At 39.2% G+C, this 13484-nt stretch overlaps 1 non-coding gene across 1 annotated transcript; it reads left to right on the top strand.

Moving 5' to 3' along the window:
- Positions 1 to 12577: 12577 nt before the first annotated feature.
- Positions 12578 to 12684, top strand: LOC127742896 (small nucleolar RNA R71). Its single transcript, XR_008004253.1, has one exon. It is a non-coding gene; the product is annotated as a small nucleolar RNA R71 (small nucleolar RNA).
- The last annotated feature ends 800 nt before the right edge of the window (positions 12685 to 13484 follow it).

Raw genomic sequence — 13484 nt, 5'->3', positions numbered from 1 at the left:
GCCCACTGTCAAGCTACTGACATTAAAGAAGCGCTTGTTGGGAGGCAACCCAATGTTATATTTATCTATTTTCCTTTGTTATTTTATGTTTTCTAAAAGTTGATGATCATGGGAAGTCACAAAATCAATCGAAAAAGCAAAAACAGAATGAAAAACAGAAAGAAAAACAGCACACCCTGGAGGAAAACTTGTTGGCGTTTAAACGCCAGTAAGGGCAGCAAATGGGCGTTTAACGCCCAGTCTGGCACCATTCTGGGCGTTTAACGCCAGAAAGGGGCACCAGACTGGCGTTAAACGCCAGGAAAAGGCAAGAAGTTGGCGTTAAACGCCAGAAATGGGCACCAGCCTGGTGTTTAACGCCAAAATTGGCATAAAGAGCATTTTTGCTCGCCACTTAGTGCAGGGATGAATTTTCCTTGACACCTCAAGATCTGTGGACCCCACAGGATCCCCACCTACCCCACCACTCTCTCTCTTCTTCACCCACTCACCAATCACCTCAATACCTCTTCCCCAAAAACCCCTCACCTATCAAATCCCACTATTTTCTTCACCATTCACATCCATCTACCTCACCATTCAAATTCAAACCACTTTACCTCCCAAACCCACCCTCACATGACCGAACCCTACCCCTCTCTCCACCCCTATATAAACCCATCTTCACTCCTTCATTTTCACACAACCAAAACACTACTTCTCTCCCTTGGCTGAACCACAAAGCCACCTTCATCTCCTCTATTTCTTCTTCTTCTACTCTCTTCTTTCTTCTTTTGCTCGAGGACGAGCAAACCTTCTAAGTTTGGTGTGGTAAAAGCATTGCTTTTTGTTTTTTCATAACCATTTATGGCATCTAAGGCCGGAGAAACCACTAGAAAGAGGAAAGGGAAGGCAAAAGCTTCCAGCTCCGAGTCATAGAAGATGGAGAGATTCATCTCATGGGTGCATCAAGACCACTTCTATGAAGTAGTGGCCATGAAGAAGGTAATCCCCGAGGTCCCTTTCAAACTCAAAAAGAGTGAATATCCGGAGATCCGACATGAGATCCAAAGAAGAGGTTGGGAAGTTCTTACCAACCCCATTCAACAAGTCAGAATCTTAATGGTTCAAGAGTTCTATGCCAATGCATGGATCACCAAGAACCATGATCAAAGTGTGAACCCGAACCCAAAGAATTGGCTTACGATGGTTCGGGGGAAATGCTTAAATTTTAGTCCGGAAAATGTAAGGTTGGCATTCAACTTGCCCATGATGCAAGGAGATGAACACCCTTACACTAGAAGGGTCAACTTTGATCAAAGGTTGGACCAAGTCCTCATAAACATTTGTGAAGAGGGCGCTCAATGGAAGAGAGATTCAAGAGGGAAGCCGGTTCAACTGAGAAGGCATGACCTCAAGCACGTGGCTAAAGGATGGTTGGAGTTTATCCAACGCTCAATCATTCCCACTAGCAATCGGTCCGAAGTTACTATAGACCGGGCTATCATGATTCATAGTATCATGATTGGAGAAGAAGTAGAAGTTCATGAGGTTATAGCCCAAGAACTTTATAAGGTGGTGGACAAGTCCTCTACCTTGGCAAGGTTAGCCTTTACTCATCTCATTTGTCACCTCTGTTATTCAGTTGGAATTGACATAGAGGGAGACATCCTCATTGATGAAGACAAGCCCATCACTAAGAAGAGGATGGAGCAAACAAGAGATCCCACTCACCATGAAATCCTTGAGATGCCTCAAGGGATGCACTTTCCTCCACAAAACTATTGGGAGCAAATCAACACCTCCCTAGGAGAATTGAGTTCCAACATGGGACAACTAAGGGTGGAGCACCAAGAACATTCCATTATCCTCCATGAAATTAGAAAAGATCAAAGAATCATGAGAGAGGAGCAACAAAGGCAATAAAGAGACATTGAGGAGATCAAGCACTCCATAAGATCTTCAAGAGGAAGAACAAGCCGCCATCCCTAAGGTGGACCCGTTCTTTAACTTCCTTGTTCTTTATTTTCCTGTTTTTCGAATTTTTATGCTTATGTGTATCTATGTTTGTGTCTTATGATCATTAGTGTCTTAGTGTCTATGCCTTAAAGTTATGAGTGTCCTATGAATCCATCACCTTTCTTAAATGAAAAATGTTCTTAATTGGAAAAGAGAAGAATTGCATGAATTTTGAATTTTATAACAGATTAATTATTTTGATGTGGTGGCAACACTTTGACTTCTGAATGTATGCTTGAACAGTGCATATGTCTTTTGAATTTGTTGTTCATGAATTTTGGCTTCTTGAAAGAATGATGAAAAAGGAGACATGTTACTGATGATCTGAAAAACCATAAAAATGATTATTGAAGCAAGAAAAAGCATTGAATTAAAAAAAAACGAAAAAAGGGGAAAAGAAAAAGAAAAAAATAAAAAATAAAGTTTTGATCCAAGGCAAAAAGAGTGTGCTTAAGAACCCTGGACACCTCTAATTAGGGACTCTAGCAAAGCTGAGTCACAATCTGAAAAAGGTTCACCCAGTTATGTGTCTGTGGCATGTATGTATCCGGTGGTAATACTGGAAGACAGAGTGCTTTGGGCCACGGCCAAGACTCATAAAGTAGCTATGTTCAAGAATCATCATACTTAACTAGGAGAATCAATAACACTATCTGGATTCTGAGTTCCTATAGAAGCTCATCATTCTGAATTTCAAAGGATAAAGTGAGATGCCAAAACTATTCAGAGGCAAAAAGCTAAAAGCCCCGCTCATCTAATTAATACTGATCTTCATAGATGTTTTTGGAATTCATTGCATATTCTCTTCTCTTTATCTTATTCAATTTTCAGTTGCTTGGGGACAAGCAACAATTTAAGTTTGGTGTTGTGATGAGCGGATAATTTATACGCTTTTTGGCATAATTTTTAGTATGTTTTCAGTATGTTTTAGTTAGTTTTATTATATTTTTTTTAGTTTTTAGTTAAAATTCACTTTTCTAGACTTTACTATGAGTTTGTGTGTTTTTCAGTGATTTCAGGTATTTTCTGGCTGAAATTGAGGGACCTGAGCAAAAATCTGATTCAGAGGCTGAAAAGAACAGCAGATGCTGTTGGATTCTGACCTCCCTGCACTCAAAGTGGATTTTCTGGAGCTACAGAAGCCTAATTGGCGCGCTCTCAACTGCATTGGAAAGTAGACATCCTGGGCTTTCCAGAAATATATAATAGTTCATACTTTGCCTGAGATTTGATGGCCCAAACAGGCGTTCCAAGTCAGCTCAAGAATTCTGGCGTAAAACGCCAGAACTGGCACAAGAGCTAGCGTTTAACTCCAAAAAGAGTCTCTGCATGAAAATGCTTCAATGCTCAGCCCAAGCACACACCAAGTGGGCCCGGAAGTGGATTTTTATGTAATTTACTCATCTTTGTAAACCCTAGCTACTAGTTCTCTACAAATAGGACCTTTTGCTATTGTATTTTTCATCTTGAGATCACTTGAATCTTTTGATCATGTTTTTATGATTGAACCCTCTTTGGGAGGCGGGCCATTCGGCCATGCCTAGACCTTGTTCTTATGTATTTTCAACGGTGGAGTTTCTACACACCATAGATTAAGGTGTGGAGCTCTGCTGTACCTCGAGTATTAATGCAATTACTATTGTTCTTCTATTCAATTCAGCTTATTCTTGTTCTAAGACATTCATTCGCACCCAAGAACATGATGAATGTGATGATTATGTGACGCTCATCATCATTTTCACTTATGAACGCGTGCCTGACAACCACTTTCGTTCTACAAGCAAACAAGGCTTGAATGTTTATCTCTTTGATTTCTTAATCGGAATCTTCGTGGTATAAGCTAGAATTGATGGCGGCATTCAAGAGAATCCGGAAGGTCTAAACCTTGTCTATGGTATTCTGAGTAGGATTCAAGGATTGAATGACTATGACGAGCTTCAAACTCGCGATTGTGGGGCGTTAGTGACAGACGCAAAAGAATCACTGGATTCTATTCCGACATGATCGAGAACCGACAGCTAAATAGCCGTGCTGTGACAGAGCGTGTTGAACATTTTCACTGAGAGGATGGGAGGTAGCCATTGACAACAGTGAAACCCTACATACAGCTTGCCATGGAAAGGAGTAAGAAGGATAGGATGAAGACAGTAGGAAAGCAGAGATGGAAGGGACAAAGCATCTCCATACGCTTATCTGAAATTCTCACCAATGAATTACATAAGTATCTCTATCGTTATTTTATGCTTTATTCATAAATCATTCATAACCATTTAAATCTGCCTGACTGAGATTTACAAGATGACCATAGCTTGCTTCATACCAACAATCTCCGTGGGATCGACCCTTACTCGCGTAAGGTTTATTATTTGGACGACCCAGTGCACTTGTTGGTTAGTTGTGCGAAGTTGTGATAAAGAGTTGAGATTGCAATTGAGTGTACCATGTTGATGGCACCATTGATGATCACAATTTCGTGCACCAGGCGCCATCTTCCAAGAAAATGCAATGTAAGCATGTCTGTGGGCTTATTCCCACAATGTCATTCAAGCTTTACCCTATCGCTTTCTGGTACATCCTTAACACCTCAAATAACTTTTCTTTCTCTTGGGAAAAATCTCCCTTGTAATAATCACCGGGAGTTTATTGTCTTCTTCAAGGAATGCATATTTCAAGTGAGGAGAAAAAGGTTTGAACTCCTCATTTAAATCTTGATATGGTAATATGTCCTCTTGATACAATGGAGGTGGTTGGGCATCTTCATCATATTTTCCCATACTTAAATATTTGCCCAAGGTCATCTCTTTCAAAAGTTTCATGTTGGACCTTGACTACAACCTCATTAATGATATCACACCGAAGAATAGAATACTCTTTCGATGGGTGTCTCATGGCTTCTTCTAGATTGAACCTCACCACCTTTCTATCAATTTCGAAGGAGTAGGTACCAGAAAATGCATCGAACTTGAATCTCGAGGTTTTTAAGAACGGCCTCCCTAACAAGATGGAAGATGGCCTCCCTGAATTATTCGGCGGCATTTCAAGGATATAGAAGTCTACTGAAAAGATCAAACCCTTGATGCTTACCAAAACATCCTCAGTAATACCCACAATAGAAATTATGCTCTTGTCGACTAACACAAACCAAGTAGCTGACCGCTTCAACAGAGAAAGATTCAATCTATCATAGACTGGGAGCGGCATCATGATCACGCAAGCCCCTAAGTCACACATACAGTCCATAAATCGCATACCACCAATCGTACAAAATACTAAGCATGGGCCAGGATCGCCATATTTTTCAGGAATAGTTCCTATCTTTGTGAATGCATAAATCCTTTAGAAATTTTGCATATTTTGGAACTTGTCTAATGGAATCAAAGAGAGGGATTATTACTGTAAGAACCGAGCTTAATTACTCATTTAATTAAGTAATTAATATTGCCTGAATTAGATTCTGAAAATTTAGAGTGAGAATTTGAGAATTTAAATATGATTTTTGGACTCAGTAGGTTTTTCTGAGTCAAAAAATGTGTTTTCTGCGAAAAACCACAAAAAATCACAAACCGGAAGTTGAACCAGTTCAAGTCTGCCCAGTACTATGCGAGAAAAAAGTAAAAACAGTAAAAAACCTTGGAAAAATATTAGAAATGGAAATCCGGGTGTTAATTTTAAAGGTTTGGCCCAAAGTTGGGACAAACGAGCTAAAAAGGCTAACGGATTGGATCGGGTCCAAGTTAGGCCCAAGTCCAACATATATAAAGGTTCATTAATGAATCTAAACAGCCATAACACACTCAAACACACCCATTCATGCTGAAAGGAAACGAGGGAGAGAAGAAGAGAGAAATACTATTCACATAGAACTTCACAAGCTCATATCTTGAGCTATAGAGCTCCGATCGCCGCACCGTTTGCGGCTACGCGTTCCTTGTGAAGAGCTCTACAAGACCCATATAAGAAATTGGTAAGGAAAGCTCGAATCCTTCTCAGTTCATCTCTTCAAAATTTCGAGTTTTAGGATTTTGATTAAGTGAGATTTTGTGATTTTTGGGTGTTTAGGTTCTCTCTAATCCTTGCTTAGCATTAGATTTTGGCTTCCAAAACTATTGGACAAGGTAAGAGGCATTGAACCCTTGTGAGATTTTGTTTATATTGAGCCCTAGGTTGATTTGTTATGGTTTATGCATATATAGCTTGATTATTGTGAGTTTGGGAGCTATTGGAACTTGTTGGTGCTTGTTGAAGTGGGATTGAAAGCTTGGATTATGGTTGAGAGCTTGCTTGTGCTCATTTTAGGTTAAAAACATATTGGGAATCGGCCAAGGTATGATTTCGGTTTCCTCTATGTAGTATATAATATTCATGGACACTTAGGCTAGTGACCCATAGGATATGTTTGAATTAAAATGGTTGTTGAGTTGTTGAATGATGATATGTGATAATTTATGATGAATTGATGATTTTTGAGTTTGTTCATGATGATTGATAATGATATGATGAGGATGAATGATTATGTGAAGTTGAGAAGTGATTTGTGTTGATATATGTGATATTGATGTTGATGATTTGGTAATGTAGTTGGAAAAGTTGAAAGGGGATTGATTGTGGTATTGCACTTTTGATGTTGATGGGTGCGAATAGTGAATTGAGAAGGAAAGATTTTATAAATGATGAATTTTGATGCAAGAGGGTAGAATGTGTTGTAAATGGGAGTTTGGTATTGTTTTGGTTGGATGTGGTTTGAGAATTTGGAAAGTTGGAGTACTTGTGGTTTTTGGTAAAAAGGAAATTTTGGTGAACTTTGTCTGATTATAACTTTTACCTCAGTTTTCAAAATGTGTTGAAACTTATTTAGAATTAAAGTTTATTGAAAACCCTTCAATTTGATATAAAGTTTGTAAGATTTGGATTTTTATAAAGAAAGTTATGATCATTCAAAGTTGGTGTTAAAAATCTGAAATTATGCGAAGTTACAGAATTTTGTGATTTCTGGTATGTGCGCACGCACACCCCTGCGAAAATTTAAACATGTGCACACGCACAGACCTGTGCGTACGCACACGCAGAGAGAGGCTTCCTGCTTGCAGCGCTAGCACAGCCTGTGTGTGCACATACCATTGAGGAATTACAACCTGTGCGCATGCACACGTTGGGAAGGTCAGTCTGTTGAGGGCGCTAGCACATGTTGTATGAGCGAACAGACATTGTGAATTTTGGCACCTGTGCGTACGCACACTTTTTAAAACCTCTCAGAGCGTGTGCGCGCACACCCCTGTGCATACGCACACGCTCTGTTTCTCAAATTTAAATTTTATTTTCAACTATTTCCCCTTCCCAACAAGATTGTAAGCTTCTATAACACCATTTTAAGACTCTTGGGCCTAGTTTTGGATATTTAAAACATGAGAAAGAACTTAAGGGTTTTAGATGATGTTATTTGGGAAATTTAGAAAACGGAAGTCTAGATTTCTGGTGCACTGAGGGTGGTTTGATGGCGTGTAAAGAAGGAGTGGTATATGAGATGAGAACTGACGAACTGTTGAATTCAGAATGAAAATATTGATGTGATAGTGGTTGAGATTGAGTCGAGGACTCGGTTGTGAAATGAGGAGTCATTGATGAATTGAAAATGTTTTCTGAAGAATCACTAAACTACTGTTTTATATTGAGATTATGAGACGCTATGCGCCCAGCAGGGACAACGGTTAGATCCCGCCTCTTGAGGTAGCGGTGGCGGCGTAAGGGCGGTGGTTCATCCTGCTTGCGTTGAGATGTGAGGTCTGTGGCAAGAGTAACTCGCTCGCATCCCTTCGGATCAATAGAGCATGCAGACGCAAAACCCTAGACAATGATCCGAGCACTATATCTCGGGGGTTCCCAATGATGATTCCGAAGGGCACATCTCCATGGAGATGTGTCGGGTTGGCAGTTGAACCGACAATATGATATCACAACTAGTAGGACAGGCATTCATCATGTGCATTTTCTATCTGTTTGCTTGCTTCGCCGACTTGTAATTTTATGCCTATTTGTATAACATGTCTAATTGCTACTTGAGTTACTTGTCTTATATGCTTCTACTTGTGAATTACTTGCATTGTATATAATTGTGATTTCTATTGGGATTGAGGAGGTTTGGAAGGTGGTGGTGATGGGATCGCATGGAGGATAGGTTATATATATTTTGTTTATTGCTTTAGTATGCCTTAAGATTGAGATCTTGTGATGGATATGGAGCTTAGGATTGCCTTTGGCATCCCGGGGTCTTATATCCTACATCACCGGGCACTGTTATACCATACTGAGAACCTCCGGTTCTTATTCTATATTTCTGTTGTGTTTTTCAGATGCAGGTCGCAACCCACCTCAGTGAGTTGTTTTGGATGGTGATAGAAGCAGAGGATCCTGTTATTCTTGGAGTCTCTTTTATTTTGTTTTGTTTATACATCTCTCACTTTTTTATTTTGTTTTTGGCCTAGAGGCTTGTACTTGAGAGAACAAAACTTGTATAAGCTCTTTTACTGTCTGGTTTCTATAAGGTCTGTATATAGCTAGCCGACTTAAACTCCACGAGTCGTGGCTAGATTCTTATGATATTATACTATTATATTTTGTTATGTTGTATCTGTTTCTTGTGCTTTAAGTTAGTAGCTTCGCGAGTATGTTTGCTCTTTTAAATCCTATTTTTGAGCTATATCCTTCATCGGGCTTCTAGATTATATTAATTCTTTCTATATATTATATGTATGAGCTTAGAACTGTCGTAATCTCTTATTAACCTTTGCTTTATGACACGAGGTAAAGCTTAGGCTGATTAGGGTGTTACAATTACCTCGAATTTTTCGAAGATTTTCACTATGTTGAGGTCTAACTCCACATGCTTCTTAGCCGTTTTTGCCATAGTTAAAAAAGGAATAGGAATGTGTTCTTCCATGACATTCTTTCTCTTGGGTTTATTGGTCATTCCTTGCTCTTCCTCCTTCTGAACAACCTCTTCTCCCTCATCTTCATCCATATCTTCTAGCTCAACAATTTCTTCTTCATAAGCATCCTCCATAGCAATTGAATCCTTAGGAACCTCCTCCTCTAATATGGTACCAGACCTTAAGGTGGTGGTATTAAGGCCATTCTTGGGATTTGAAAGTGGTTGAGAATCCCACTTGGTCTCGAAGGTTGAGAAGAGTTTGAATTGTTGTTGGATGATTGCATGAACAACCAACAGGATACGGCATCGGCCAAAGTTGCTAAGATAGCATCTTAACACTTGGTTGCTTCTTGTTGTTCCCTTCTTGCCTCCTTTTGTTCTCGAAGAAGGAGGCAGAGAGTATCATCCATGGGTGGTTGGATTGAAGAAGGATGGGTAATTTGAAGTTATTGTCTTTGGTGAGGAGGTTGATATCTGTGGTTGATTACGGTATGGTTGAGGGTTATATGATTGGTTGTGGGGTTGTTGTTCCACTTTTGGCTAGAGTTATCCCCTCATTCTTGGTTATAATTATTCTCTTATTGATAAGGACTTTGATTCTCAGGATGGTAGTTTGAGCGGTTGTAGAAAGGATTGGCAACCGCCAATACGTTGTCCTCTTGGAGTTGTGGACACTCATCAGTGTTGTGGAAATTACAAACACACATACCTGATGCATTCGCATATTTGCCATTTTAACTAGTTAGTTTAGTTAGTTTTTGCTTAGCTTCATTCATTTTCTTTGAAATAAACAAGAAATTTTGTGAGTTTTCTCTACATGCATTCATGAACCAAGAACTAGGTGAAATTTAGCATATTTCATGCAAATGATTCAAGAAGTTTATAAACAAGTTGATATGAATGATGCTCTTGAAATTCATTACATAAGATGGCAAAACTTTGAGGAAGATTCTTTGGTTTATGTTAGGTGATGAAGAAAGAAGATGATGGAGCAAGAATTAGAGCAAAAAGGGTTGAAGATACATCAATCTTGGCAAGGAAACAGAGGAAGCAAGTTGCCAACTCTAGAGTGTTTGTGGGCAACGCCAGGAAGCTTGAAACAGAGCCACAAAGTGAGGATCGAGGGCGTTGCCAGGTAGGGAATGAACTGGCGTGTTCATCAACAACGCCAGTAACAACGCTCGGTCCCTGCAAGGTGACTATGGAAAATGATCTTGGGCGTTGCTAACTTGAAGTTGCATGTGCGTGTTCCTTAGCAACGCAAGGCCAAGAAACTGAGCCAAGGAGAGCTCGAAGGCATTATTGCCTTGTAGTTGAAGTGGCGTGTTCATCAACAATGCCAGCAACAACGCCAAGGCTAAGAAATTTGGGCCAGGGGAGGATTGGGCGTTGTTATGGGCGTTTTTTGCAATAACTTCAGCAACAACTCCAACCAAGACAGCCTGACCTCACCTTCTTCAAGGATGAATAACTTGAGTTACAAAGATCCAATTTGAGTGCTTCCAGTTGCGTTGGAAAGCTGACATTCAGAGCTTTCCAACGATATATAATAGTCCATAGTGAAGCATGAAATGGAAGCTCGAATCAGAGTCATCTTTAGGCCCCAAAAACAAGGAAATGAGGTTGAAATTCAAGAAAGCATGAATGGGCCAAGGAAGGGGAGTCGAACACGTTGCCAAGGCTAAAATGGCCTGGCGTGTTCCTTGGCAACTTGGGAAACAACGCCCAGGCCAAGAAATCTGGGCTAGAGGCGTTGTCATGGGCGTTATTGGTGGAGTGTTTGGCAAAAACGCCCAACCAGGGCAGCCTGAACTTTCCCTCTTCAATGGAGCATAACTTGAGCTAGGAAGGTTCAAATGAGGTGATTCCAGTGGCATTAGAAAGTAGACATCAAGAGCTTTCCAATGATATATCATAGTTCATATTTAGGTAAAAGATTGAAGGCCAAAGTTCAGGCAACATTAAGCATAAAAAGTGAAGAACAAGCAAGTGTTTGGCAACAACTTGGGCAACAACTTGGGCAACAACGCCCAAGCACCAAGTCCCACTCCCAGGAAAATGCATTGGCATGTTGCCAACGTGCTCTGAACTGGCGTGTTTGCCAGTAACGCCCACTGGGCCAGAATTGAGGTGAATGAGCCCTGCTTTTCTCTGCTCTCTTCAAAGGCCAACAATTCCTCTAATGAGCCAGCCAAATCACCAAGGAAAAGCCCACATTTCTAATCCAATTGAAGACCTCCAAATGAGTTTTAGGAGTAGTATAAATAGAGTAGAGTTTTGTACTTGGGGGAGCTTCGGAACTTTTCACACTTAGATTTTCATTTTTTTTCACTTTTTAGTTTTTTTTTTATTTTTTTAGGAACTTTTAGGTAGTTTTTGTAGGAGTTACTTTTCAGAAGCAATTTTTGAATTTGAGTTTTCAAGAACTTCTTCTTCATTCTTCTTTACTCTTCTCTACTCAATTTGAATGTTTATTTTTGTACTTGTTGTTGAATTTAGAGCTATGATTCACTAAACCCCATTTCATTAGGGGGAGGAGCTCTGCTCATCTGAATGAGTTGATAACTTTTCTTTTCCTTCTCAATTCAAGTGGTTCATCTAAAAGGAAACTCTTGTTCTTCACAGATTCAATCACCATCGAGAGAGGGATTAATCTGTATGAATTATGTGGTGAATTTAAGAAAGGAGCTACATAATTCAGTTTAGAGTTCATCCTTTCATGATTTCCTTGATCAATACACTTTGGTTGGTATGTGAGATGTAACCTCCCTTAGTTGAGATTCTGGAAGTTGTGTGGCTTGGATTAGGAATTGAACTTCATCTCTTCTCATGAACAATTAGATCACGAGAGTGGCAATTGGTTGTGTTGAGAGAAATTGAGTTACCAAGAGATTGGGACTCAATTACCCATTGTGCCATGGATCTATACCCATGATTGAGAAGGCATTGATCAACATCAATTCATGAGAATTTGCATCTCTGATCTCTAATGACCCTCTCCATCATCAATTCTCATTTCTTTTGTTCTTTAGTTATTTTGATTACCAATCACCCAACTCCCTTCTACATCCTTGCAATTTATCATTTTGTTATTTAATTTCTGCACTTTAAATTTCTGCAATCTTTACTTTCTTGCAATTTATCTTTAATTGTTTGCAATTACATTCAACAATCAAATCTCATGAAATCAAAACCATGTTTGCCTGACTAAATCTACCATTTAACTAAAGTTGCTTGATCTACCAATCTCCGTGGGATCGACCTCACTCTTAGTGAGTTTTATTACTTGATACGACCCGGTATACTTGCCGGTAATTACGTGAATCCCAATTTTCACGTATCAATACCACACACTCTTGGTGGCCCTTCAAGTTGGTATTGTTACGGTGCTCGTTGAATTCTTGGGGTGCTTGTTGGTTGTGGTGGATTTGCCTAAGGAGGGTGATACTCAGTTGGAGATACTTCAACAATAGTCTTGGGTTGAGGATTTCTTGCTCTCAAATATTATGTGGACTCAGCCAAATCAAAGATAAGTTGCCAAGTCTCCTCTGTCATCTTATACCTCACAGTGAACCATTGCTTGAAGCATCAAGAAGGATTTTATCTTGGGGCTTGAGGCCTTGATAAAAGTAGATAACTAATACCAAAACTTCCACTCGATAGTAAGGACAAGCATCAGGTAACTTCTTGAATCGCTCCCAATATTCATGGAGTGTTTCCAGATCCCTTTTGTATGATATAAGAAATCTCTTTTCTCGGCCAATCAGTCATCTCAGGAGGAAAAGACTTATCCAAAAACTCTCTCCATAATAGATCACAGTTAGTAACCACCTTATCAGGCTAAGTATAAAACCATTCTTTCGCTTTTTCCTCAATGGAGAATGGGAAAGCGAATACCAAAATTGCAAGTTCATCTGACCCATGCTGTCTAGTGGTTGGGCATACCACTTGAAAATCTTTTAGGTGCTTAATCAGATCTTCTGCAGACTAATATAAATTTTATAAACCACAAACTACCGGTAAGTACACTGGGTCGTAACAAGTAATAAACTCAAGGTGAGTGAGTGTCGATCTCACGAAGATTAATGGATTAAGCAATCTATGCTCAATTGATTAATATAGTCAGACAATCAAAATTAAGAGTTTCAATATTAAATAGCATGAAAATAGAAAAGTTAACAAAAGCAAACTAAAATAGGTTAAGAAAATAAGATGATAAAGATAGTTAAGGTGTCAGAGATGTTCACTCTTTAGAAAAATAATCCTTATGTCTATTTAGGTGAGGTTTGCAAAGATCAATCATGACAAATCATAAATAATCAAAATCCAATTTCTTGACAATTTAATTTCTCTTTAACCTAATTAACCGCTAATTCCTTAGTTAATTACTTAAGAAAAAGAGGTGAAGCACAATTCTAATTCAATTTCAAGTAAGATTCAAAAGTAGTCCTTAGGTTGAATTATGTGTCACGTATTCAACCTAGTCCTAAACAATAAAAACTCACAAAGTGTCACACACTCTTTGAAACTATTCCTAGTGAGATAAAAAAGTAGTGTGAAA

The sequence above is a fragment of the Arachis duranensis genome, chromosome 1, assembly GCF_000817695.3.
Source record: "Arachis duranensis cultivar V14167 chromosome 1, aradu.V14167.gnm2.J7QH, whole genome shotgun sequence".
Classification (NCBI taxonomy): Eukaryota; Viridiplantae; Streptophyta; class Magnoliopsida; order Fabales; family Fabaceae; genus Arachis; species Arachis duranensis.
The sequence above is the reverse complement of the archived record's forward strand: the minus strand, read 5'-3'. Positions and strand labels throughout refer to the sequence as shown.